General features: G+C 44.2%; 1 long non-coding RNA gene across 1 annotated transcript; it reads left to right on the forward strand.

The window, feature by feature from the left end:
* The first annotated feature begins 556 nt into the window (after positions 1-556).
* LOC102368401 lies at positions 557-15,585 on the forward strand. The gene is made up of 3 exons (XR_325137.2): positions 557-731; positions 8,501-8,633; positions 14,916-15,585. It is a non-coding gene; the product is annotated as an uncharacterized LOC102368401 (long non-coding RNA).
* The last annotated feature ends 11,663 nt before the right edge of the window (positions 15,586-27,248 follow it).

The following is a 27,248-nucleotide window of genomic DNA, read 5'->3' on the forward strand; positions in this document are numbered from 1 at the left end:
CCCCAACTTTCCCACCTGCCACGTCTTGGAAGTTATTATAATATGTTCTAATTTATGATGTCACTCTTCAAGAGGGTTATTATATATGTTTTATTTATTTATTTATTTATTGGTATCTCTATTAGGAGTCCCGGTATTATAGAGGAAAACTTCACATGCCTTCTCGACTGTTCACACACACTCGCCGATGTGTGTATATATTCACAGTCGGACGCAGATTAACACTTGTCTTTATTTTTATTCTTTATAATGCTATACAAACTTTCTTTATCTTTAAACAGCAGTGGTCCATTTATCATCATCTTTTTTTTCTTTAACCTTATCAGTTATATCAACTTTGTAATTCTATCTATATACTGTTCTTGCATAACTATTATCAGTTCGGTCGGGCTGAACTTGGTATTAGGAAACGAAATCTCTAACTCTGGTTAGTCTGTTTATTTCTTTTTGGGGCAGAATTTTCTCTTCAAACCTTGTTGTATTCTTTCTCTTTATTTCTGTTACCATAAGTGTGTACCTTTTATCTTGCGTGTGTCTGAAGCCTTGAATCCTTGTGGTCAACATTCAGATGCCTTCTCTAAGCTTGTGGGAGTGGATCAATTCACTCTTCCCTTTTTTTTTTTGTTTTCTTTTCATCACAACTGCCAGCCATGTCTCGTGGTGTGCCTCTTCGGGGATCCGCCCCTGTTCCTCTGAGCTCCAGTCTCTCCGGTGTAAAGAGAAATCCTGAGGTAAGCTTCTTGTCTCCTGGGGATCTTCTTTTTCCCCCTCTTTCTCTTTCAGCCGTTATCTCTTCTTTTTCTTCTGGACTCCTGTCTCTTCTTTCTTTGTTTCTCCCAGAGCTTCTATCCTTATATAGTAATAGCTTCAGAAGCGGCATTCCCTCGGCTCCTTTTGCCGCTTCGCTGTTTACTCTTTCACACAGTAATATTTAAGTCTCGTCTTTATGGATTTGAGAAAAATCCATGCACAGCACAGGAAACCTCCATCTATACTGCCATGAAGATAAACTTCCTTTTTCTCCTTAAATGGCACTAATAATAACCAAAAACGACTCACAGAATAGCTCTGGGTTATCACATATGGTCCTGCAGACTAACAGAACATTAGGCACATTAAAGCAAGTAGTTATCCCCTCAAGCTTTATATACCTGGGCTGACTTTGTACAGTGTAATTATTTGAATCATCTATAACTTGAACTTGTGTTCCTTATATGGAAGTGAGTCAGGCTGAATTAAGAAATATTTTTAAGAAACCTAAAATGTCTCTGGCATAATACAATTGCATTAATTCTAGCAACAAAATGTTACTACATTAGCCAGATATGGGACTAGATAACTCCCTTCAGGCTATCTTTGAAAAGATAAAAATCTCACCTGATTCTTGTGTATTTCCAAAATGCACCACTATTCTTTCAACAATAAAGCTTAATACTGAGTGATATTCAAGCTGACAAGACAAAGCAATAGGCTGTAAAAATAAATGCACCTCAGCCTCTTAACTCCAGTGGGTGGGGATTTATATTCTTTTAATATTCTGATGAAGTTTTAAATTTCTACCTTAACAAGGAGAGGTTTCCATAGTTAAAATGATCAAGTATTTATTTCCTCCAGCTACTTTGAAAATCACCACATATTCAGATTAATGCCGTTTAGAGAAGTTTGAATGTAATGAAAATACCTTCACTGAATTTAGGAAAGTGCTAGCATATGCCAGTATTATCAGCCAGTTTAACTTAAAACAGGAAGTTTTGGGGACCTTCCAAAGGGTAATAAGGGAAATCGGATGCTTTTTTCCCCAAGAAAAACATCAAGATGAAAGCCTTCTCTTTCATATTAAAATGAAGATTTGTCTGGGGTGAAGTCTTAAATATGTTTTATTTAAGCTTTCAGAAATTCCCACCCTAAATATGACAGAGCTGATCCACATAAAGTGGAAGGATTGATAGACCAGCTCATTTCTGCACAAGTACTAAGGTATATAAAAACATCTAGTACAATTAAACTTTTCTGCCAAGGTAAACTCAACACTGAAGGATAAGATTACAATAAAATTTCTCTTGTAGGCAGAACCAATCACCTAGAAATAGCAAACTGAACCAAGAGAAAAGTAACACAAATATAATAACAACTACAAGTGGGCAGTGAAACTACATATTGTGCTCCTTGTGAAATGTGAAAGCCGAAATCAACATGGTCTTTTGCTTAAGTCATCTTCTTTTGTCATAATTCAAGTTCTTCAGAAATATTACAATAAATACAAGAATCTCTCTAAATGTGTTCTGAATTAAATGCAAAAAATAAAGTAAAATTACCATATTACTCCAGTGTAATTGAACACAGCAGTTTGACCAGTCAGGGTGTGCAAAACAGGCCTTATTCAATTCAGATTCAGATTTGGATTTGACCCAAATCAGGGACAATGATTCAATTTGTTGATTTGGATCACTATCCCAATTCAATTCGGCTGAATCCAAATCTGAAGCTTCAATGCTGATTCAGAGAATCAGCAATTCGGCCATAGACAAAGCTTTAAAAGTTTTTTCTACATACCTGGAGGTTCCAGATGCAGCTTGTGAATGCTGCAATGGTGAGGCGGATTGAGCGTCCCACAGGGGGGGGCACTTGTGCTTGGCAGTAAACCGAGAAGTGGACCAGAAGTATTTCTGGTTCACTTTCATGTCCACTGCAGAGCATGTGGGTGGGCCCCCCATACCCTCTCCAGATCAGTAGTCAGCTGCAGGGGGACCCCAGGTGCCCCCCAGACCCAGGAGGCACCAGTTGCTGAGCCAGGAGGGCATGACGGGCCCCCAGCGTGCTCCCTGGTGAACCTGGAAATGGACTGGAAGTGCTTCTGGTCCACTTCTGGGTCTGCTGCCAAGTGCGCTGGGTACCCCACCATGCTCCTGTTGGATGCTTCATCTGCCCCACCACCTCAACATTCATGAGCTGCCTGGTACCTTGAGGTATGTAGAAAAAACATTTAAACCTGTGTCTATGTCTGAATCGTCGAATATTTCTAAATCTCTCCAAATCAATTTGAAGGGTTCCAGTTCAATTCAGAGAGATTAAAGGGTCTCCTGATTCGATTTGGATTTGGAGATTCTGCCACTGAATTGGGCTGAATCTCTGCCAAATTGAATCAATGACCAAATCTTTGTTGCCCTGGGGGATCAGGCCAACTCTCAGGATTTCAATATTGTGTTGTTAGACAGGAGGGTGCAACACAATTGCACATATACAAAACACACACAAATCAATTAGGTGCTTACACACACACACTACCAGCTCAGGCATATACACATCCAAACCAGCCTAGGCACATGCATACTTATCATCAATTCAAGCACATACACTATACACCCCAAAAGTTAGACACAGATCACTAATTCGTATATCATGCACACAATGCCATATATATATACACACATACATACATACATACATACATGCACATACTCACACTAGCAACTCAGATACACACACGTTCAAAATAACCAGTCTAGGTTCATGCACACCTATTACCAGTTTAAGCCCATACATGCTACACACACCACATTTAGACAGAATCAGTTACCAGTTACCAACACCTGCACATCCAATACACATATGTGGATTACTAATTTATATACCATACACACACACAATATCATCTATGTATGTGTATATAGTTTCATAGTTTCATAGTTGGTAGGGTCAGAAGGGACCTGAGGAGATCATCTAGTCCGACCCCCTGCCATGGCAGGAAAGAGTACTGGAGTCAAACAACCCCGGCCAGATATTCATCCAGACTTTTTTTAAAGACTGCCAGGGTAGGAGCCAGCAGCACTTCTTTTGGAAGTTGGTTCCAGGTCCTAGCCATCCTGACGGTGAAACAGCGACTCCTAATGTCTAGCCTGAAACTACCCTCCGCTAGCTTGTGTCCGTTGTTTCTTGTAACTCCCAGGACTGCTCGGGGGAACAGGGACTCTCCCAATGCCTGCTGGTCCCCCTTGACTAGTTTGTAGACTGCCACTAGATCCCCTCTCAGCCTTCTCTTTTGGAGGCTGAACAGGTTCAGGTCCCTCAGCCTCTCCTCGTAGGGCCTGCCCTGCTGACCCCTGATCATGCGGGTGGCCCTCCTTTGGACCCTCTCCATATTGGCCACATCCCTCGTGAAGTGCAGCGCCCAGAACTGGACACAGTACTCCAGCTGCGGCCTGACCAGTGTCACATAGAGGGGGAGGATCACCTCCTTGAACCTGCTTGAGATGCATCTGTGGATACACAACAAGGTATGGTTGGCCTTACCTGACCATGTCCCCACTTTGTCGGCCCATGTTCCTTGCAGCATCAATGATGACTCCAAGATCCTTTTCTGTCTCAACACTGTGGGAAAGGGAGTTCCCCAGCCTGTAGGTTTGCCACTGGTTCTTCCTCCCCAGGTGCATTACCCTGCACTTGTCAGTCTTGCCCAAGTCAGTGATGAAGATGTTGAATAGTGTGGGCCCAAGGACCAAGCCCTGGGGAACCCCACTGCCCACATCCCTCCAGGTCGAATAAAACCTATCCATCACCACCCTCTGGGTGCGGCCCACCAGCCAGTTAGTGACCCATCTGACCGTGTAGGCATCAACACCACTGTCTCCTAGTTTCTTACTGAGAATGGGGTGAGAGACCGTGTCGAAGGTCTTCCTGAAGTCCAGAAAGACTATATCCACTGCGACACCTGCATCCAAGGACTTGGTAACCTAGTCATAGAAGGCCACCAGGTTGGTTTGACAAGACCTGCCCCTAATGAACCCATGCTGGTTGCCCCTGAGCATAACCTCCCCTGCTGGCCCTTCCTGGACATGTGGCAGGATAATTCTTTCGAAAAGCTTCCCCAGGACCGAGGTAAGACTCACAGGCCTATAGTTTCCTGGGTCCTCCTTCCTCCCTTTTTTGAAGATGGGGACCACATTGGCCCTTTTCCAGTCCTCTGGCACATCACCTGAGTGCCATGAGTGCTCGTAGAGCTGTGCCAGAGGTCCCGCAATGACCCCTGCTAGTTCCTTCAGCACTCTTGGGTGGAGATCATCAGGACCTGAGGATTTAAATACATCTAGTCCTTCCAGAAGTTCCCTGACAAGGTCCTCATTAACCCTAGGCCTGGGTGTGCCACCCACAGGGCCCTCAGGGGTGCCAGGGGGGGAGATATCCGGGTCCCTCCTCAGAAATACAGAGGCAAAGAAATTGTTGAATATGTCAGCTTTACCATCAGGTGAGATGACCAGATTTCCTAGCGTGTCCTGCAGAGGCCCCACATTACCTGGCACCTTCTTTTGCCTCCCTATGTATTTGAGAAAGGACTTCTTATTGTCCTTGATCTGGGTCGCTATTCCCAGCTCCATTTCCGCCTTGACCTTCCTGACCTCCCCCATACATTCCCGAACTACTGAGGTATAGCCCTCTCTTGTGATGGCCCTTCCCTTCCAATGGGTGTACACCTCTTTTTTTGTTTGGAGACCTTCCCGGATGCTTTTGGTGAGCCATGGGTGCCTTTGCACCCTCTTGCCCCCTTTGACTCATGTAGGGATTACTTCCCTTTAAGCTTGGAGGATCATCTCCTTAAGGAACGACCACTTCTCCTGGACATTCAACTCCCTCCTGCTCTGGGACCTCAGTACTTCCCCCACTAGTTTTCTCACCTCGTTAAAGTCCACCCTCCTGAAGTCGAGGGCTGCTGCCTTGCTGGAGGCTTTTGCCACTTTGTGCTGTTGAAAGCACATATATATGTGTATTTACTAATTCACACACATACCACCCACCTACACATACACACAGGTGAGTTTCTAAGTTGGGTGTTGTGATGTGTATGTATGCATGTGCTTTGTGTACTTGGGATACCTGGGGAAAGGTTAAGGTAAGAAAGTAGAAGTGTAAGGAGTTAAAGTCACCAGGACCGGGATTAGAGCCAGTAGACTGCAGGGGCCTGGGCTGAAGAACTGAGGCTCAGGGGTAACTTTAGGTTAATTGATCTTAATTGATTAAAAGACAACTCCCAAGGCCTGCAGAACAGGGAAGCATGCCAGCACAGAGTCTGGAACTGGAGCCAGAGCTACGGAGGAGCTGAAAAGGTAGGTGCTGGAGAGGGAAAGTGGAACTAAGGGAAAGTGTGGGTGTTAAAGAGAGGCTCTGGGTGTGGGGGAGCCAGAAGATGGCTCCGGGGCAGCTAGAGAAGTCTGGGAAGCTGCAGGGGCGGGGGATGAGCCTGAAACCAGAGAGATGGTTTCAGGCAAAACAACAGCAAAAAAAATCACAGAAAAAGCAGCAGGAGAGACTGAAAGGTGGTAGGGGCAGAAAGAAAGCAGAGAAAGGGAGCAGAAAGTCACAGGGAAAAGGCAGTAGGAGCTTGGGAAGCAGGGGGACAGCAGAAAATCACAGGAAAAGCAGCAGAAGAGACTGAGAGATAGCAGGGGCAGTAGGAAAGCAGAGAAAGGCAGCAGAAAGTCACAGGGAAAAGGCAGTAGGAGCTTGGGAAGCAGGGGGACAGCAGAAAATCACAGGAAAAGCAGCAGAAGAGACTGAGAGATAGCAGGGGCAGTAGGAAAGCAGAGAAAGGCAGCAGAAAGTCACAGGGAAAAGGCAGTAGGAATTGAGAGGAGATCAGGAAACTAGTGGAGAGGGGTGTGGGCTGGAATTGAGAGAAAGAGAGAGAATGAGGCTGGAATTTGAGATAAGGAAGGGACTGGGATTCAGTAAAACATGGCCCAACTCACAGTTGCAAGTGACAGTGGTTTTATTGAACAGGGGAGATGGTGACACAATGCCAAATTGGTTCCCTTGCACCCACCCACCCACACACACACACACAGTGGCAGCAGGGGTTAAAGCAGCTTGGTGCAGGGGCTGAAGTCCACTGAAGTGCAGGAGGAGAGAGAGAGAGAGACAGAGAGAGAGTCCAAATTGGAGGAGGAGGTGTGCAGGTAATGTCTACCTATCCCGGGCTGGAAGGAGTCCTTGGTCCAGTAGGTGTTGTCCAGATGGGGTCGCCGACAGGGCCTCTGGGTGGATAGGTGGTGTGGCATGGGGCTGGTCCAGATGGAAAAGGCATTCCCACTGGGCCTGTCTTCACGGCCTCTTTTTATAGGGGCAGACTTTGTGTGACCCTAGTGACAGGAGGCATGCCCAGGCAAGGGTCAGCCCCTGGCGCACTGAGCATGTGTGCTCCATGCAAGGATGTGCAGTTTCTGGTGTCTGTAATGGTGGGAGTTGCTGGTTTTGCAGGGTCTTTTGTCTTTCAAATGCTGGTCTTGTCTCTGTTCCTGGGTGAGGTCTGTGGTTCCTGGGTGAATCAATGCGAGGTGATGGCCCAGTCATTACAGGCCATTCAGTAGAGGCCTGCTACTGTTGTATTTCAATCATTCCCAATCACATTCATTCATTGGGGAACCAATTTACATAGGAGGGGTACATGACTCATACAGTTGCAACATGGGATGCCCAGGCAGAGGACACAAGCTGGAGGCTTGACATATAAAATGGAAACTTGACATGACTTTGGTTCACTTACAAACACAGGCCTAAATCATACACTATCCATATGAAACAATAAAAATCAATACAAAAATTATAATGATACAATATACAACAGTAAAAATCAATACAAACCTAATAATAATACAATATACAACAGTGGATATCCAAAACCAAAAACTTGCTACCAAAATAAAAATGTTTAAACCTTATCCTACATCTTAGCTTACTTATACTTATCTATACGGAAAAGAGAGGGAGAGAATAGGTCAGAAATGGTTGGGGAAGGGGAGGGAATGCATTTTAAAATAAATACAACAACAACAACAACAAAGTAAAACTGGGGTTTTGCTACAGCTTCACACAGCCCTATTGACCAATGCATTTGAATTGTATCTTACAGCTGATACTTCCAACAGCTTATAGCCATCACCCCCAAACATGTGCTTGTCATGATAAACACAATCATTCTTATTTATTTAAAAAAACATTTTTCTTATTTTTCATTTGAGCTATTGTTTTGATTTCAAGAGGGGATTCTAACTATGGACCTCCAGCATTCTGCAAAGATGTTTTCATTGGACCTACATGATTATTCAGTTTCTAACTATTCAGAGACTGAAGGATGATGAAGCCGCTTCACCCAAACCAAACAACTTGTATAAAGCATCCAAAACAGTACTCGATTGCCATAGCAAGTTTATCAGTTACATTTTCTGATCGCAGCACCCTAAATAAAAAAATGCAGCTTATAGATATTACAGCACCCCCAGCCTATTGATTTTATTATAATAAACCAAAGAATGTTAACAGCACATATGCTGCCACACAGTCCTGCTTTGACCTGCTCTGAAATCATGTAAGTATTTTTTTAGACACAGTATAAGTCTTGTATTTTCTTGGCTCTTTATCAAAAGCAACGCTTCATCTATGGCATTAATGGACTGAACATTCTCTAGCTGTATTTTGTACAGCTGTATTTTGTTGTCATTTTCTTGTATAGGTTATGGGTGTTTCAGAAAGCCAACAGGTTGCATGGCAGATCCTAAACAAAAATTTAAAATAGCTACAAATGAAGATACCTTCCCAGATGTCAGAACATGTGATTATTGACAGCAGAAGTATTTTGTGCAGTGGTGAGTACACAGAAAGATATCCTACAAGGAAATTCCTTTATTAGGTTTAACTAAGAACATCTGAACTTGAGTATCTGTATAGTTAAGCAGCTTAGGAAGAACACAATTCTCGTTCAAACACAGGAATCCACATGCAATAAACCATTAACTTCAAATTTTTTGTTAAACCACTCAGGTTTCAAAATCCTTTGAAGAGCCTATACCAAGTGTTTAATCTTCTTGCTTTTGGACCTATTAAGCACAACATAAGTGCTGTGTTACAAACTATGAGCTAGTGAAAGCACATTATAAACATACCTGTTTTGTTGGTAGTATGCTATTTTAAATGTTCTTAACATTTATTTGTGTATCCTTTTTAACTGAAAGTTAGTTTCCTTAAACCTCATTTAATGTGGGTTACCTTCATAGGAAAGCAGAAGGAAAAGATTATTCATTCTACTCCCACCATACTTTTTTCATACCTTTGAAGAAGTTTCCAGTATCTACAATTGGGTTCAAAAGAAATAAATTTCCTAATAAGGTTTTTTTTCTTGAATGTCACACATGGATAGACCAAAATGGTCATCATGATATTATAGATATGTAATGAAAATTAAACAGATAATTGCCTTAATATTATTTAGACAGTTTCGTTGTCAGCCCTCTTGTTACACATTCAGTTGATAAGGCTTTGCTTTACAGATTAGAAGCACTGGATAAACTTCTGGAAAGCAGACAGTCAACAACCAGCATATTCACTGATAATTAGAATCCCTAACCTCAAGGGTCCAAATGAAGTGTTTTTTCTTTCGATCTGGCAGTACAGGGCAAACATAGGTGGTTTCACCATGATGAGGTCATGCCACTTATGTTTCACATTTTAAGCCTCTGTTATAGCTCTCTGAATAATTTACTACTAACTAGGTTTTGTGCCTCAGAAAAGCTTTAAATGATATAGATCTCTTCCTTGCTCCTCCTCCATAAAGATGAGACTCATAATTAATTCAGAGCTTTATCAGAAGTTTTATTTCCTATTCCCTTAGACCGATGTCCCGTCTGCAGAGTATCTTGATTCACAGTAAAAACAAATAAAAATTGTACTCAGTTTTCAATGTGTACTTGGATGATGTATACTGGTAAATTTCCTAAGCATTTCTTCTAGATTTAGTATAATTAAATTTTGCATATGCAGAATGCATGCACAATTTCTGAACCCCATCTACATTTTAAAATGCTGCTTGAAAGTCCACCCTAGTCCTTGTTTTGTGCCATCATCACATTTGTTTTACATGTCACTGAAATGGACACACAGATTTTCGATGTAATAGGGCACATTCTAGTCCTTGGCCACAGTTACTTTTGAAATAAAACATCTAAACATTTGCTTTACTAATTCGCTCTGAACCTTAATGTAAATAAATCATGACTTGCTGCTTATCCAGTCATACTATGAGAAGTGGAGTTGTCAATTGTCCATAAGGTTACCAACACACACTAAATAACCAGACTAAAATTACCTGTCTATAAAATCTGTAGCAAAATTGAACTCTAAACCACCGGAGCTTAATTGAAACTCTGTGGTGGGAAAGAAGTTGGTGGCAGTGTTGAAGTACAGACAGAGCACACCACCTGGCATCTGAGCAGGAGTACTGCTCCGTAAAGGAAGTTCTTATTACAGCTTTGAGAGTCACGGAACTCTTTAGTTCTTCCCCCAGTCCTAACCATATGCTGGTGCTGCATCCCATCTGTCTGTAATGATTCTGGGTGGCAGGTAGGCAGACAGGTGTTCTTCTCTGTAGGGTCTGTGCTAGACAGGGAGAGTGGGACCAGCAGGGATAAGGCTTGGGGGTTAACTGGAGGTGCAGTGGCATAGGGTGTGGTCATTGTCATCAAGGTGTGGGGGTGAGTAGGGGAGCCCTGGAGCACAATAGTGTAAAATCATTGCCAAAACAAATTTTTTTAAAATTGAGAATCTGCAAACTTTTTACCGACAACCAAATTTTTTACTATGATTGCTTTTAAATTCCAAATTTGAACCCAGCCCTTATCCAGGTTCTGGCAAAAAGGTTTCAGTTACACATGGAGAATGTGTCAGTAAAAAAAATTCATGTCTCAGTAAAAATTTTGCAGACTATCAGTAAACCATGATAAGAAGTTATTCATTCATTGCCATAGAAATGAAGGCCATAACTGGAAATCACACCTGTCTTCACACTTAAACTGAACTAATTTTCAGTTATAAGTTATTTACTTTCTCAACTATTAAGAAGTAATTTAGTTTCAATTATCCAACAACATAATAGCTATAATTTAGGTTTATTCCTAAACTAAGAATTGCTTTTTGAATATATTAATAAAACCTAATTAACTATGATGAAAAAAATGTATTTGAGACTGAGTCATACTTTCTTTACAAAGAGAGGGCTCTGAAGCAGAATGGGTCAAAATTCTAAATTTCCATTTAAAAGGATTTCTTATACTTAGAAATTTGTTTTTGTTTGGATTCAGATATGTCCTATGACATTGCAAAATATTGTTTTAAAAATTCAGTTGGAAAGAACTGTTGGTACTTTCCCTCAAAAAGAATTAATCAATTTTATTTTTCTGGTATACTGGAGAGCCAGTTTTCTCCATTTCAGGTAACTTTTAAACAGTGGTGGCCAGCTATTCATAGTTCAGGTAACCACAGGAAGCCACAGCTGCCCACAGGAAAACTCCTGCCTACCACCCACTGTTTCTGCTTTCTTCTCCCTGCCACTACAGACAATGTATTGAAGAGACAGTTTTGTGTTACAATGAAAAGTTTATGTTTATTTGAAGCAACACTCAGCTGCAGGTATCGGGAACATATCCATCAGCCTAAAGAGAATTGACTCCATCAACAGTGTCCATAATATGTGAAGCCAGGCAATCCCACACAACAGCCACCTGACCAGCATCTCCATACTGATGTCATGGGGTGCTGTGCACTACCTACCCATGTCTCTGTCTGCCAACTGCCTCCCGTGATTCAACAGCCCATGACTCACTAAAAACCTTTCACTGCTTTTGCAAATATAGTGGAGCACACAGGCTGCCACTATAAAAGCCATTATATTTTCTGACTCCAACTCCAGCCTGTAGTTCAGTGACCTCCACCCAGCTTTGATGCAACCAAAAGCACATTCAACATCCATCCTGCATTTCTTCAGATGGTATTTGAAAGCCATCTTTTGTGGGTCAGTAATATGTCCTCCATATGGCTTTATGAGCCAGGACTGGAGGGGGTAAGCTGTGTTTGCTATGATAAGCGGGGAGATGGCAACATCATGGGTCGCTCTATTGGGAACCCTGGCCACATATTGTCCTTTCTCCATCAAGCCAGACAGCAGCAAGTTTCTAAACACACATGCATCATGTGCATTTCCTACCCAGCCTGTATAAACACTAGTGAAATGGCCCTAGTGATCCACCATGGCTTGCAGGTTCACCAAGGCAAATCTCTTCCTGTTTGTGAATGAGTGGTTTGCCTGAGATGAGGATAGCACAGGGAAGTGGGTGCTGTGCAATGCACCCACAGTTAGGGAACTGCATGGCCTTGGAGCCTTCAATAACTTCCATGGGGTTATTGAGGCAAATAAAGTTGTTTGCCATGGCATCCTGCAGCACTTGCCATACTTCATGAGTCACCAACTCAGCCATGCAGGGAGCCATGCCAAACTGGTTCACGATGCAGTGGAGGCTGACAAAGGTGGCCAGTTTCATGATGGCCATGGGCACCCTCTTGTTTGGTGCCATGGGCTGATGCATGACAGTCTCCTGCCTCCCTATCTGTGGCCCCAGCATTGAGACTATGTGATTAAATGTCTCCCTGGCCATTCAGAAGATCATTCCAAGTCAACAGTTCAGTTCATGTGGGGTTTAGGATGACCCCAGGAACTCATCATACATCCTGGGCTACAGATATTGGTGATTACTGAATCAACGAATAGGCACACCCAAGAAGCATCTCCCCAAATATGTATCACCCTGGAATAAGCTCCTATTAGCACATCAACATCTATGCCAGGCATCAAAGTGCCAGAACCATCAAGTCCTCTCTCACTCACTATGGTCAATAATTGACTCACATCTGGTTTTGGAATAGGGCATCATTAACACCCATCCTACATTTCTATTACTGAACATAACAGGCTCCTTTAACACTGCCACCTCCATAACTTGGTTCTTAGAGTTTTTGTGGCCCCCACAATCACATAGCTATTATTCAATTGCTCAGTGGTGAAAAGTGGGGTTCTGGCAGCCAAAGACTCAATGTATGAACCCAGAATTTTCCTTCCCTTCAGGACTAGATAGAACCCGAGAACAATTGAGCATTTGATAGGTGACACAGTGAGGGAATGGGATGTGTGCATGAAGGAAGAGTTGCCAGCCACAGATGCTTGAGTGCGATTGGCAGGGAGCCATTATGATCTATACTTCTGGACAATGGTGGATGATTTGATCCAGGGTATGAATATCACCATTGCTTTGTTCAGAAAGGTCACTTGATCTGATTCCTCTGACTTCCGGTACTGAGACACAGTTCACACCTTCACAGGTATGCATACGTGGAATGCAAAAGGTTCTTCAAATACACGTCTATATAACAGCTTAAAACATTTTCAAAAAATCATCTTGTGACTGTTGGCAGCATCACTAGCCCTCTCTTGAATCCTTTTGGGCCATGAAAAAGTTCTCAATGTCTCCAAAGTACAAATCCAGTATGCAGGCTATGGAGGAGGAACCTGATACGTCTATAAACTGTAGCCCCATCTGGACTTCGGAAGAACTTAAAGACTTGAACAATATTTGGTCAGAGGAAAAGATCATTGAGCAGTTGGAGAGTAGATGGAATAAGCCAGTGTATATGGCCATTGCCAAGGAAATGAAGGTGCATGGGCACAACCAGGACTGGACACGGTGCCACAGCAAGATCAAGGCCCTGAAATGTGCTTTTCATTGGGGCAAGGATAAGAATTCATTCTGAGACAGCATACACAATTGTACCATTGTGTGAGCAGCTGTCCATCATTCTCACCAACAATGTAGGTGAAGCTTGTCTCCAGTCATTTGGGCCTGGTGTTCAGGAAAGCACGCCTAACCAAAAGACCACAGGCTGTCCTGAGACTCAGACAGGAAACATGTCGGAGGTGTGGGGTGATTGCTCACAGCTGCTGGTGGACAGGAATAGCTAAGAAGAGGTGGCCCTGAACATGAGCCCAGTCTCCCCGATAGGTTTGCCAGTGAGCTCAGAGAAGGAGGACAACTCATCAGACAGAACTGTGCTTTCCTCCCTCAGGATGCATTTTACACGTCAGAAGTTCCCAATACCCAAAGATTGGTTGTTGTTCCAGAGACACAAAAGAACCTGTGGTTGGGGACTTGTGAGCATCGGGGAGTGGACATTATATCTATTTGTGCCACTATGGCAGGCAATCTTTCCATGCCAGTGGCTTGGATTTCCTGGGGGGTTTCTGCAAGTAGCTTAGGTGGAGGTTAAACTTCTGTTTACTGTTAAACCCAGACTCCATGTGGTGTCCAGCAGCTAGGGAGACAATGATCCAATTGCCCATGGATCCTGTTACTCATTAGCCAGAGCAAGCAGGGAGCAAACATCAGCACACATTGCTCGCAACAGCTTTATTCAGAATGGAGACAGCTTCGAACTAGCTCCCAAAAACCAACAAACCGGGGAGTCACACTGAACATTAGTTCTTTTCACATTTTATACACCTTGGTTCATGCTCATTAACATTCACTTCACCTTCTGTTCTACCCATTTCTCCTCCCATCTCAAGCTCTGCCTCTGTTTACTGTTTACTTCTTACTACTGTTTAGCATGGAGTTGCCTATGCATTTCCTTCATTTACATGCCTCTCTGCTAAGAGTGCATGCATAAGACTTTGGCCTTTGCTTCTTTCGGTTACTTGTTGTTTCTTTCTGGTTTCTTGCTGACTCCTTCTTCATCTCCAAGGTCTTGCTTCTGTTTTGTCTCCTGATGATAGCTGGTGGGCTGCATCTTGTTCTCCTTACACAAGGAATCATGTATCCTGCATACTATCCCATTGTTAAGAAACTGCTTACTTAAGCATTTTCAAGGTTATTTTTAATATATCATTTTGCCTTGTGACCAGCAGCTTTTGCTGAGACACAGATTAAAGCCTTGTATTCCGCTGCAAATCCAGTGCTCCCCAAAAATCCAAATATGGTCACCCTAACATTTACCAGTTGGGGGTGAGATCTCTGACCATGAATGCTTTGTTTTCCAATTCCTGTTACCAGCTACCACACCCAATGGAAACTGATGATGGGCATCTGACCTGTGGACATCAGCTCGCACTGAAGCCAAATGAATGTGGGAATTCCACTGCAGGCAGCAATGCTCCAGAGAGAGCATGATGGAGCTTTGGTGGAGGCCATGCAATTATCACTGACTACTGTGGATGACTGGCAGGACAAAGTCCAGAAGGTGCTTAGAGCAGCTGATCAAAGGAGATGCAAAGCATGGCCAACACTATTGAAGTCAGAAAGCATCTCCTAGACCATACAACCCAATTTCTTGAGCTAGCCTCACGGTGCCATGCATACCTTAAGGAGACATGCACAATGATTAAGGATCAGGTCCTTAAGCATGTGAACAAGCCCCCAATTCATAAGTGAGTCCCCCCACCAGCAGTGTGCGCACAATCTCGATTAGGCTTACCTCTTTCCAGAAGGTTACCAGCAGTGAGACAGCTGAGCCTGTTCCCCCACCCACATTGTCTGAGACAGAGGGGTGCCCCAATTCCAGCAGGGCCAGGGAGCAAGGGGTGGGTCAGACAGAGGGTGCACAATGGCCTGGAAAGAAGATCACATGATGGGAGAGGGGTTCCTATTTGGTAATACTGCTTTGTAAATGGTGGGTATCCCTCAGTATGTCATTGTCATTTAAATAAGTGCTCTGGTCTAGTAAAATGCATTTCTCATCCCTGTCTACCTTCTTTATTGGGAAAGGTTTATAGTGCCTGGTTCCAACGTTGCCCTGAGGGGTCAGGCCAATGCTTAGGATCTCAATATTGCACTGTTAGACAGGAGGGTGTGGTGTACAATTGCACATGCACACATAAAAATCAATTAAGCACACATACACTCACTAGGTGTGAGGTTGGGGACCACACCACCTCCTTGGGAAGTCTATTTCAGATTCTGGTCACCTTTACTGTAAAGAAGTTCTTCCTTACATCCAACCTGAAACCATTCTTCAAAAGTTTATGGCCATTACTCTTTATCCTCCCCTGAGGCACCCTAGTGAACAGATTTTCTCCCAGCTCATAGTATTCATCCTTTACATACTTATAAATAGCCACCAAGCCCCCCCTCAATCTTCTCTTACCCAGGCTTCCCCAGACTGAACATTCCCAGATCACTTAGTCTTTCCTCATAAGTTTTGTCAGCATTTATTCATTTTGTCACTCATTGCCTTACCAGCATGTCTGTTGTACACACTTTTTCCACCAAAATGAGGGCTGGAGGGGGGTGAACTTTTCTTGACCTGCTCAACAAAAGACCTAAAAATTGAGGGCCCAGGTACAGGTACCCCGTATTGATCTGAGATGTCTGATGCTGAAGAGAGAAAAGAGTAGACAAGGGAGAGGAGAGAATCAACCAGGGCACATAAGACTAGGATCACTTGGTCCTACGCAGAAACTAAGAGCCTAGTGAGGGTGATGGGGGACTTGGAGGTGCTAACCCAGTTGGCATTAGCAACAGCCCAAGTGCAAACTTGCACATGTACCTGGATGTGTTCAGGAGACTTGCCCAGTAGGGGCACAACAAGATGGCAGTCCCATGCAGGGTAAAGACCAAGAATATGAGGGTTGCCTTCCAATCTGAAGTAGCAGGAGATCAGCAGAAGGGCACCCCCATGCATAATGTACCACATTTTCAGTACCTCCAAACACTAATGGAAGTACTTGAATGCCAAGCTACGAGATGAGTAAAAGTATCTAGGTCATCCTCCACTCCTGAGAGCTCATCGACCATGGGTCTGACTCAGAGTCCTGCTGCCTCCAGAGAAGAAGACAGCAGCATTTCAGTAGTACTGGTCCTTGAAAAGTTCATCAAAGAGGAGAGACTAGGGACATCATCCTCCACAACTGGTATGTGAAGTCCTAGGGAACCTTTAAGTCAACTGTCATCTGAACTGACACCTGTGATTAGGCTGCGCTGTGAGATGAAGGGGAGATAGGGATTGAAGTCAACTGCCATCTGAACTGACAGTTGTGTGGGATTGGGTTGATATCTGACACAGTTTTAAAGACACAGAAAGTTAGGCACTGCAGGGAGATGCGGAGCTGGGAGACTCTACTGGGAAATTGCTTGCAGCCATTCAGGGCCTGCAGTCCAACAACTTGGACAAGCATATAAGTCCTTCTCAGTGGTTTTTCCTGACCACTTCTTATCCAGTCATCTGATCCACTGAGCACAGAATAATTCCCTGCATTTCTTGATTTTCAGCTCTGCTTGTTACTCCACTGCCACCAAAAAAAATGCAGACCACATAGGAAGCCTATTAATGATGCCCAGTCAGATAGGATCATCAGTGCCATCAGTACCTGTGCAGTGTGGTTGCAGGAGAAAATAACCAATGGAGAAAATCCATTATCTACATGATGTGCCTTGCTGATTGCCTAAATTAGATCTTTCATAAATTTGCATGACAGAGTCTACAAGAAAATTCATTTAAAAAATGAGCCATTCAAAATATGTTTGATTTTCATGCAAAACCATTGTATATTGTATATTTGATATTTGCGTTTAAACACAATTTGGGCAATAAATTTCATTTTGCCTAATTAGCTCCCTAATGCCATGCATGCTAAAAAATATTGTAGTAGCATTTTAATTCAATGTCTGAGAAAGGTTAAATTTCTTTGTTATTTTAGAGTCAACTGTTTCTGTCAACTTTACTGTTACTTCACACATTTCCTTATTCAACATGTGTTTCTCAAACACGTGGTAACCTCTATTAAATCTCTCTACTGCAGATTCCAAACACATCTTGAGTTCTAAGCTGCAAGAAAGTAGCACAATATATGCAGGGCAAAGAGGACGAAGTTACAGGGTAGAAAAGGTAAAATATTTATCACTTCAACCCCTGTTCTAATTGCAGTACAATAGGACAAAAAGCATATATGCCTGTGAAACGTATAAAAGCAATCTCTGCGATCAGTTTTAGCATGTCCCAGTTTGCTAAAAAGGTACCAGTTAAGTCAACAAAAATTGTTCAGCTGAGTATAACAACTTCAGCCAACAAATGTGATGAGGTTTTAATCCTATCACATGTACCATTTTCTAAACAAATGGAAGTCTTTGCTTCAAATAAATTACATATAGCCACACTATACTTCCTCTGCATACAATTTACTGTAAAGGCTAATAAAGGTTACATATGTGTAACTCATGGTAGGACTAGATGGCTTTTATGCCATGAGCCAATGAACCTATTACTGCCTCTGTCTAATGGCCCTGGCTATTTAGCTCATGTTTCAGCTCAAACAAGTATCTTGTTTTTAGGAACCAAAAGTCAGGTTTCAACCCCTCTAAAGCTAGGGATAGAAATTACACATAAATCTGTATAAGTGATCAGAAACTGGTTTAAACATGTAACAGAATAGAAGTTCAGTGCATACAGACCAATTTCTAAATGGCTGAACCTGGTTTAAGAAAGATCCGGGTGGATGTAGTATCACACTTAACTAATATAGGTTAAACCAGGTTATTAAAATTCTGTCCTAGACCCCTCCTGACTCACGTTACTTCACAGTCCCTCTGCATCCCAGGATGCTTTCCAGACCTCAGCTGTCCTGTCTTCACTAGCAGAGCTGGGCCAGGCCTGCCCGCAGCTGTCGCAGAGCTGAGGCAACAAAGCCTCTGCTCCCTAGCCTGCCTCCTGCCTGCCCCTATCAGCCTGGTAGAGGTGGAGGGGCAAAAAATGGAGCCCCCCACCCCACGTTACCCCCCCCACCCTAGCTGGGGTGTGCACAGTGAATGGGGGTGAAATACCCTGAGATGAGGGATTCCCCCCTGAAGTGCCCCACCCAACACTCCCTTGCTTCATTCTTCCCCACAGCTGAGAGGTAAGGGGCTGGCAGGGGGGGTGCTACTGAGGCATTTGTAGCCCAGTGAATCCAGGCTCCAGTGGGGAAAACCCCCAACTCAGGGGCTTCTTCCCCCACCCACTGCACAGACATAGCTGTGGGGGCGAGGGCAAGGACAGAGCAGGGATTCATTCCCCACCACTGTCCCTCCATAGCTGGGAAAAGAGGGATTGACAAAGGGACAGGGCTGAAGCAATCACAGCCAAGCAGAGCTGGGAGGTGTACAGCAGCCCCCCACCTTCTGGCCTTGACCAGTGCAGGCATCCGCCTGCCTTGGCCAATGGAAGATTGAACATGAGTCTGTTCATTTACAATATATGCAGTTGAGAGAAACCTCCATAAAATGGATCAATTCTGCCTTGGGCTTTTTGACTGTCTGTATTTAGCCTAGATTTGCTTACCTAAGAGTCACATCAAACACAAGAGTGGTGTGATTGTTATTGTCTTTCAAGTATTTGAGAGTTACTGTTAATGCAGCTTAGCTGTCATATCTAAACTTAAAAAAGATTGATGTTTTCTGTAAATCTACTTTCATTCTGAATTTCTCATTTTTCTGTTATTGGTAACTTTATTAATAGTCTTTAAATAAGTATGCCTTAATTTCAAGTAAGGGTCTTTTACCTAAATTATCCTTGGCAATCATTGCCCCAAGGAAATAATGCTTACATGAAATTGGGAGGAAAAGAAACAGAGGACAATTATTTCTACCTGTCCTCATGCCTTCAAATCTTAGCTTGTTCTTCCAACTGTAGTTCTGTTTTTGCAGATCTGAAGGAGGACCCATGACAGCATACAAAACACAGGAAGCATGCCCAGTAGGAGTAAATATAGACTTGTGAGTTGGGTCCCTGAATTTTTGTAGATTACTAGTGGGTTTTTGCTGGGATGATGAAACTGTTCCATTTTGGAGGGTGTTTGTTTTTCAGATGCAGCTTTTTAGTGAGGATACTTATTGCAACCTTTTTGGATAGTCTACTGTAGTTTAAAAAAAAACAAACTTTCCATTGACAAGACTCCAAGCTCATTTCTTTATGCAAATGATCTTCTTCTGCAAGTGACATTGAAGCAAAAAATTCAATATCAGGAGGTCATTTGATACTATATACCAATCTCAAGAGTTCTAAGAAATCTTCTTATTAGTCATCACAATACAATTAGAAACATTGTTACAGTCACTGCAATGCACAAAACCCAAGTCAGAAGAGTCCTGTAAGCTAGGCTCTTTCACTTCTGTCTAGCTCAGGGGTGGGCAAAATACAGCCTGCGGGCTCAATCCAGCTCACAAGACCATTCTATCTGGCCCACAGGGCCCCTAAAAAATTTATAAAAGTAATATTTATCTGCCCCTGGCAAAGATGACAGGAGCCAGGGGCAGTAGGACCAAGGGGAAGCCATGGCAAGACCCAGCAGCAGCAAGGCCCACCCAGTCCCAGCCCACCTAAACCAGAAGCCCCTACCTAGGAGAGGCTTCTGGCCTGGGACTGTGAGACTGTTCATGCCTGCCTACACCAGAGAAGGAATTCAGGTAAGAACAGGCGGTGGGGGATGAGGCAAGGGAGGACCGCAAGTGATAGTCCCAGTTCTTGGGGCTGGGCCAGGTCCTGCTGAGTCCTACCATCATGGCCATGCAGCCATGAGCCACATGGTGCAGGAGCAACCAGTGGGCAGGCAGGAAAGTGGGGAAGTGGCAGTGGGGGCCAGGGAGGAGTGGAAGCAAAGGTGTCCTGGGGCCAGCACCAGTCAGGCCCAGAGTGGGGCAACAGGGCATGGGCTCGCAGGGATGGGATCTATGGAGCTGGGCTGGGCTGAGCTGTGCCAGCAGAGAGAGAAGGGAACTGGCTCAGCTTCACAGAGCCCATGCCAGCCGGGACCCTGTGCTCCTACTGCCCCATGCTAGGCCCCACCAGTGCTGGTCCCAGGATGCTAGCACAGGCCCCTCACTCCCATCTGGCTTTCACTGCACTCCCGCATACCCATTCACTCCCAGTCCACACCACCCCAGCCCCACAGTACAGGCGGAGACTAGTGCATGCAGCCCTGACCCCACACTTGCCCTTTTGGGCAGAGCAGCAACACCACAGGACAAACTGCTGCTCAGCATGGTGGAAAAGTGGCCCCTCCCACTCCCGCTGCCAGCACTTCCTGGTACAGCCTCCCAAAGCCCAATCAGGACTGCCCTGAATCTTCACCGTATCACTGCAACCTCTGGGCTGCTCCACAGGGCAGCAGTGGTAGCACAGAGCAGATGCAAGGCAGCCCAAATGGGCTCCAAGCAGCTGCATCAGGAAGTGCCAACAGTAGGAGCGGGAGCAGGAGCAGGAGGGCCACTTTCCCTCCCCATGCTGAGTATCAGTTTCTCTCCCACACTGCTGCTGCTGAGCCTGGACCCTATTCACCAGCTCCAGGCTCACCTGTCTGGGCTGAGTAGCAGCAACAGCTAAGCAAAAACTGCTGCTCAGTCTGAAGGAATGCTGCCCTCCCCCTCACCACTGCTGGACAGTTTTTGGTGCAGCCACCCAGATCCCACGCTGTACCAGGCTGCCCTGAGGCTCCATCACCACCACCTCTGGGCTTCCCAGCATGGCAGCAGTATTACCTCTCAGCTCCATGTTCTTGGGGAACCCTGGCACAGGACGCAGCCTGTCTGACTCGCAAAGAATTTTCCCCTCCTCTACCTGAACCAGAACTGATTATGAAAGACAATGAAGATGCAATGGGAGATGCACCTAAAGCCCTCCAGATAAGGGAGCAACTACCCTGGTCTCATTTGCATCTGAGATGGAACCTGATGACAATTCATTTAAATGGGAGATGGGACAGGAATACACCTTCATTAGCATTCAGGATGGAGACCAGAGATTCCAAGGCAAGGACTGCACTGAATTCTGGGATCAGAAAAGCAGGGGAGCACTGCATGATGGGGAATCACCTCATCTAACCAGAACTAAGCAGAAGTAAAGTTTAATAGGCATCTTGGGCTGTACATTCCTCGGTTCCACTGTGGAAGGCCTATTTAAACTTGATTGTCTAAAACTCGGTTGCCGGGTTAGGGAATGCTGAGGCAAAGAGACCAAGTCAGAGGGTGTATGGGCAACATTTGAACAATGGTGAAGGGTTCATCACAGCATCCAGCCCACTGGAGCCCTGACCAGAAATGCTGTCATACTTTTCCCAGGATGACTGGTAGAAGTCCTTCCCACAAAGTTTATGAACACTCCAATAATCCCCTTAAGTCTGTTAAAAGACTACAGTAAAATCTGGAAAAGTCATGCTAAGCTGAGGCTTATTCACAACAGGTAAAAATGCAAAACCCTGATGCTGCAAGCTATCTATTGTTTCTGAAGAAACAATGAGGTATCCCATGCAGTATATCTGCTATCCATAAGAATTTCAAGCTGGCTCCTAAGTGTCAGGTTACTCCTTAAAAACTTATGTTTTTTCCTGGTTGTTAATCAGTTTCTTGAGATGTTCCAAACCAGATAACCCCTTTTCAATAGAAAAGACAATTATTTACACTATTAAAAGAATGTTTTGAAGAAGCTGAACTGAGGGTAAAAGCAGCAAAGCGTGCTTCAAGAGAAGAAATCTCTCTGACACCATCCACTGTTGTTCCCGAGAAGCTGGAAGAAACAGATCATCTCCCTTCAAGGACTGTGCTAAGAACTTTACCTGTCAACATTGGAACCTGAGTGCCTTGGACTGGTGAGACCTCAGCTCTTACTCTCTCTCTCTTTTCTCTCTAGGCACAGATTTCTGAACCTGAACTGTATTAGTCAAGCTTGAGCTAAGCTTCCCCAAATACTTAGTGAAACCAGGGTAGTATTGTAGTTGATTGTTTTCCTTTGTATGTCTATTATTACTAGTACCATTATACATTTCATATACTCAGCAATAAATAACTTTTATAGTAAAACTGGTAGTAACTGGATATATTTTTCCTTCTCTACTTTTCCTTCCCCACTTGCTCTGCAGCAACACTTCTTTTACCTAAGCTAAAGATCCCTGTGAAGCCCAGAAATACTGTGGGGTCTGCTCATCAAGAGGCTACCACTACTAGGACAGTTAGGGCAAAGATTGGGACATGCTGAGTTTGAAACACATAAGAGGATCAGCTTGTACAGGCTGATTGACCCAGTTTGGCTCAGACATGCCCTTATGAACTGAATGCTGGCCCATGAGAATGTCAGCTGGACACCCAGCCTGATTCAGAGGTATTCTGTTCATCTGTGTGCTTGTGTCTGACTGCATTTTATTGTTACCTTAATGAATTGATTCCTGGCTTATAAGGGTGTCAGCCTGTCCATGCTGATCATCCCAGCTGGGTCAAGCATGTCATGTTAATCTGTGTGTATGACTGATTTGGTGACTGGAGGTACCCAGCCCCATTGAAACTGAGTCCAGCAAGATAGCTCCATTGGGGGTGAAGACTTGCAGAAAAGAGATATACAGCTCTATATAGAAACACCAGTACACAAGCAGCACATTGATAGAATTACAAAGACCCTAGAAACATATCCCTAATAAATGAGTGCACCCCAAAGTGATAGGCAAATCTGGTAACAGCAGTGACAGTGTGAAGCAGCCACAGGGCAGCCCAGAGGCAATGATGACAGAGCCACAGGGCAACCTAGCACAGTGCAGGCTCCATGCAGCCACACCAAAAATTGCTCAGCAGCAGCAAGGGGGAGGGGCCACTTTACCACACACTGAGCAGCAGTTTCTGCCCTGCTGCTGCTGCTGCCGCTGCTGTTGCTGCTCAGCCTGTACAGGTGAGCCCAGAGCTGGCACAGGGTCATGGCTGCACGTGTTGGTGCCCTCCATTTAAAAGGAAGGAAACAACTAAAAGAATGTATATGGTAGTGTGGTATAATGTAGAAAAATATGAGCCAACTCTAAATGCATGCATTGATTTACCATGCTAAGAACAGCAAAGCTCTAAGTTACTCTGGTTTCTGACAGCTACCTAGTTTTGTCTCAGGCATGTCTTCACAAAACCTAACCCCCAATCTTCATTGACTCCTCTTCAAATCAGTTTCATATTAATCAATCAATAATGTTTAGCTTCAGTATCCCCATATTATTCGCATTAAAATGGTATTAGACAATTTGTCACCTGTAGAAAGCTGAAATTATTACTTCAAGCCTAGCTGCAACCTTAATCATGGAGTACTTAACGACATTACAATATGCTTTTTAATCTAGCTATAGACACATTTGTAATTTTTCAAAGGGTTGATAAAGAAAAGGTATGCTGGAAGCAGCTCAATCATAATCAGTAGCTGAATGTATTTTGACAAAGCACAATGCATACTGTTACTCGAAAGGTTATGTTTCCTTGGCAACTATCAAATGCATTGTTAATGTCCCCCAGGACATTTTGGTCAATAATGACTCAAGTCCTTTAAAGCCTATTTTTAAACTAACTTTTTGGCTAGTTTAATCTTACTTCCAATTTGTATGTTTAATTGATTAAATGGGAGGTAGCTGAACATTTTTGTTAAGGAAAGGTTTTCATCTATAGTTCATTTTTTCTCTAGAGATATAGAACAGCATAACTGAAAAGATCTGAGCATGTCCAGTTCACAAGTTACTTACCCAATATTTTATGACATGTCTAGAAATCAAACTGAATTAAGTTGAAAACTGAAATTACACAAAGACTTCTACTTCTTGGTTCACTTCTTGGTTCACGTATTTTGCTCCAGACGATTATACTGTCTTGGATACATGAAAAGCAAAGGTAACAGTTTGAGAATGAGTTTAAATATTAAAATAAAGTGATAATGAAGCTTGAAATCTCACCTGCTCCAAACACACTACAGAGTGCATAAAAAATTGGCAAGTCACTTAAAAATTTAGGTCCCATTTGAAGTTTGAAGACTTAAACTTGTAAAACTCAGGCTTGCCAGTAGCATGCAGAGACTCCAATCCAGTTTGGGTACCTACTAAATTAAGCATTATAGTAATGCTATAGTGTACACTGTTATGGGTAGCTTTTGTTTTGGAGAGCTAGGCATGTTTGGTCAGGCACCCTGAGCTGACCACTTTGGGCTTTTATAGACACGCTGGGTGGAGTGTGCTTTAATTAAAGTGGCTCCAAGAACACCACATTTATGAACACCACACTTGTTTATACATTTGCGTAAGCCTGGCAGGCCCTCTTAGAGCTGCTCTAGTTAAAGCATCCACTGTGTCATGTGTATCAGCATCCCCATGCTGAAAAATGGTAGCGGGGTTGTCAAATGCATTTTGGTTAAAGTGCCCCTGCCGCCATTTTTCAGCATGGGGACACTGATACATGTGACACTGGAATCTGCTGGAGTGTGGTAATTATCACACTCCAGCAGACTCAACTAATCAATAAATTAATGGATTAATTGAGTCTGCCCTGACACGCTGCAATTATACCGCATCACTGTAATTATACCACTGTAATTATACCACCTCACTGCATGTGTATAGGTGCCCTTTTACTTTTGCTGCTGGCTTTATCTAAGGACCCACTGTTCAGGGCCCTCACCTCACCCTGGGCTTGCAACAGACACAAAAGAAACAAACTGAGTGAAACAAATAAACTACCATTTAGCTTTTTGCTGGTTTCATGCCTCAGTCTTGCTAGGCTTCTCTCAGGCTTCACTTGCCCATAGCTTCTTATCTTTCAAAAGCTTTGAGGGCCTGTTGGGCTTGTGCTACCAAATGAGCAAACAAACAAAAGAGAAGTCTTACTTACAGCCCCTCCCTGTGGCTGCTAGACCTCAACTAACCACAGGCTCCAGGTAGCCTTGCTCCCTGCCAGGGCAGCCCCCAGAGGCTGCTTTCAGCACCTTTTATTTTCCCTCTGATGGTTCACAGAGCTGGCTCGCCCTCATTCCTCACACCTGGGTTGGGTCCCTTGCTGGGAGGCTGGCTGCATCCCCAGACCTGGGTCCTCAGCCTCTGGTGAGTCCCTCCAGCTCTGGGGTGTGTGTGGGGGAATGCTTCCAGGGTGTGGGGTCATTCAGGCTCCTCTACACCCACAGTAACAGAGTCAGGCCCTGTTATACATGGCAACATGGCTCCAAATATGGAGGGAGGAAACCTTACAGTTGAACAGAACAAGAGATGGAAGAGGTGAAAATACTGCTTAATAACACCAGCTCTCCCTCAACCTGTCCATCACTAGCTTCTGGTTTACGTGTTGTGTTAAATGTAGTGTTCATGAATTTGATGGAGTTCATAGGAAAATTTGACTTATTTTTTCTGTTATTTTCATTATTTATATTAAATAATATGAAGTAAGAGACAATTGTAAACTGGAGAACTGGGACTCATAGCAGACTGCATCAACAGACATTCATGTACATGGGAAAAACACTGGGCAGCACTGGGGCAAAGGGGATGGAAGATAAAGACATTTTTAAGTGAAGAAGTGGTTAGGGTTATAGGAACACAATTCAGAGTTATTGCCAGGAAGCTGGTTAAGTCACTTGTGAAGAGAAGCTGGTAGATGAACAATGGCAAGTTTCCCTTGTTCTTATCCTCACTTCATATGCGCTTTGTAGTATGCCTTACCTTGTACTATTTTGCTTCCAAGACTGCTGCTTTGAATAAAACATACATACATTCCTGGACTTCCAGAAGGCTTTTGACACTGTCTCTCACCCCGTTCTCATTAGGAAACTGGGGGACTGTGGCGTAGACACCCACACAGTCCAATGGGTCTCCAACTGACTAGAGAGCCGCACCCAGAGGGTGGTAGTGGATGGGTCCTTCTCAGCCTGGAAGGACGTGGGCAGTGGGGTCCCGCAGGGCTCGGTCCTCGGGCCCGCCCTGTTCAACATCTTCATCAGTGATTTGGATGAGGGGGTGCAAAGCACCCTGTTCAAATTTGCTGATGATACCAAGATGTGGGGGGATGTGGGCACAATAGAAGGGAGCAACAGGCTACAGTCGGACCTTGACAGGTTACAAGGATGGGCGGAGGAGAACAGGATGGGGTTCAACACAGACAAGTGCAACATGATGCACCTGGGGAGGAACAACCGGCACCATACCTACAGGCTGGGGAAATCCCCTCTTGTCAGCACGGAGGTGGAAAAGGATCTTGGAGTCATTATTGACTCCAAGATGAACATGGCTCGGCAGTGTGGGGAGGCGGCTAGGAAAGCCAACTGTACCTTGTCGTGCATTCACAGACGCATTTCAAGCAGGACCAAGGAGGTGATCCTCCCCCTCTATGCGGCACTGGTCAGGCCGCAGCTGGAGTACTGCGTCCAGTTCTGGGAGCCGCACTTTAAGAGGGATGTGGACAGCATCGAGAGGGTCCAGAGGAGGGCCACTCGCATGATCAAGGGACAGCAGGGCAGGTCCTATGAGGAAAGGTTACGGGACCTGAACCTGTTCAGCCTCCAGAAGAGAAGGCTATGGGGGGATCTTGTGGCCTGCTATAAACTAGTCGGGGGGGATCAACAGGCACTGGGGGAGTCCCTGTCCCCCC

The sequence above is a fragment of the Alligator sinensis genome, unplaced genomic scaffold (assembly GCF_000455745.1).
Source record: "Alligator sinensis unplaced genomic scaffold, ASM45574v1 scaffold797_1, whole genome shotgun sequence".
NCBI classification, from domain to species: domain Eukaryota; kingdom Metazoa; phylum Chordata; order Crocodylia; family Alligatoridae; genus Alligator; species Alligator sinensis.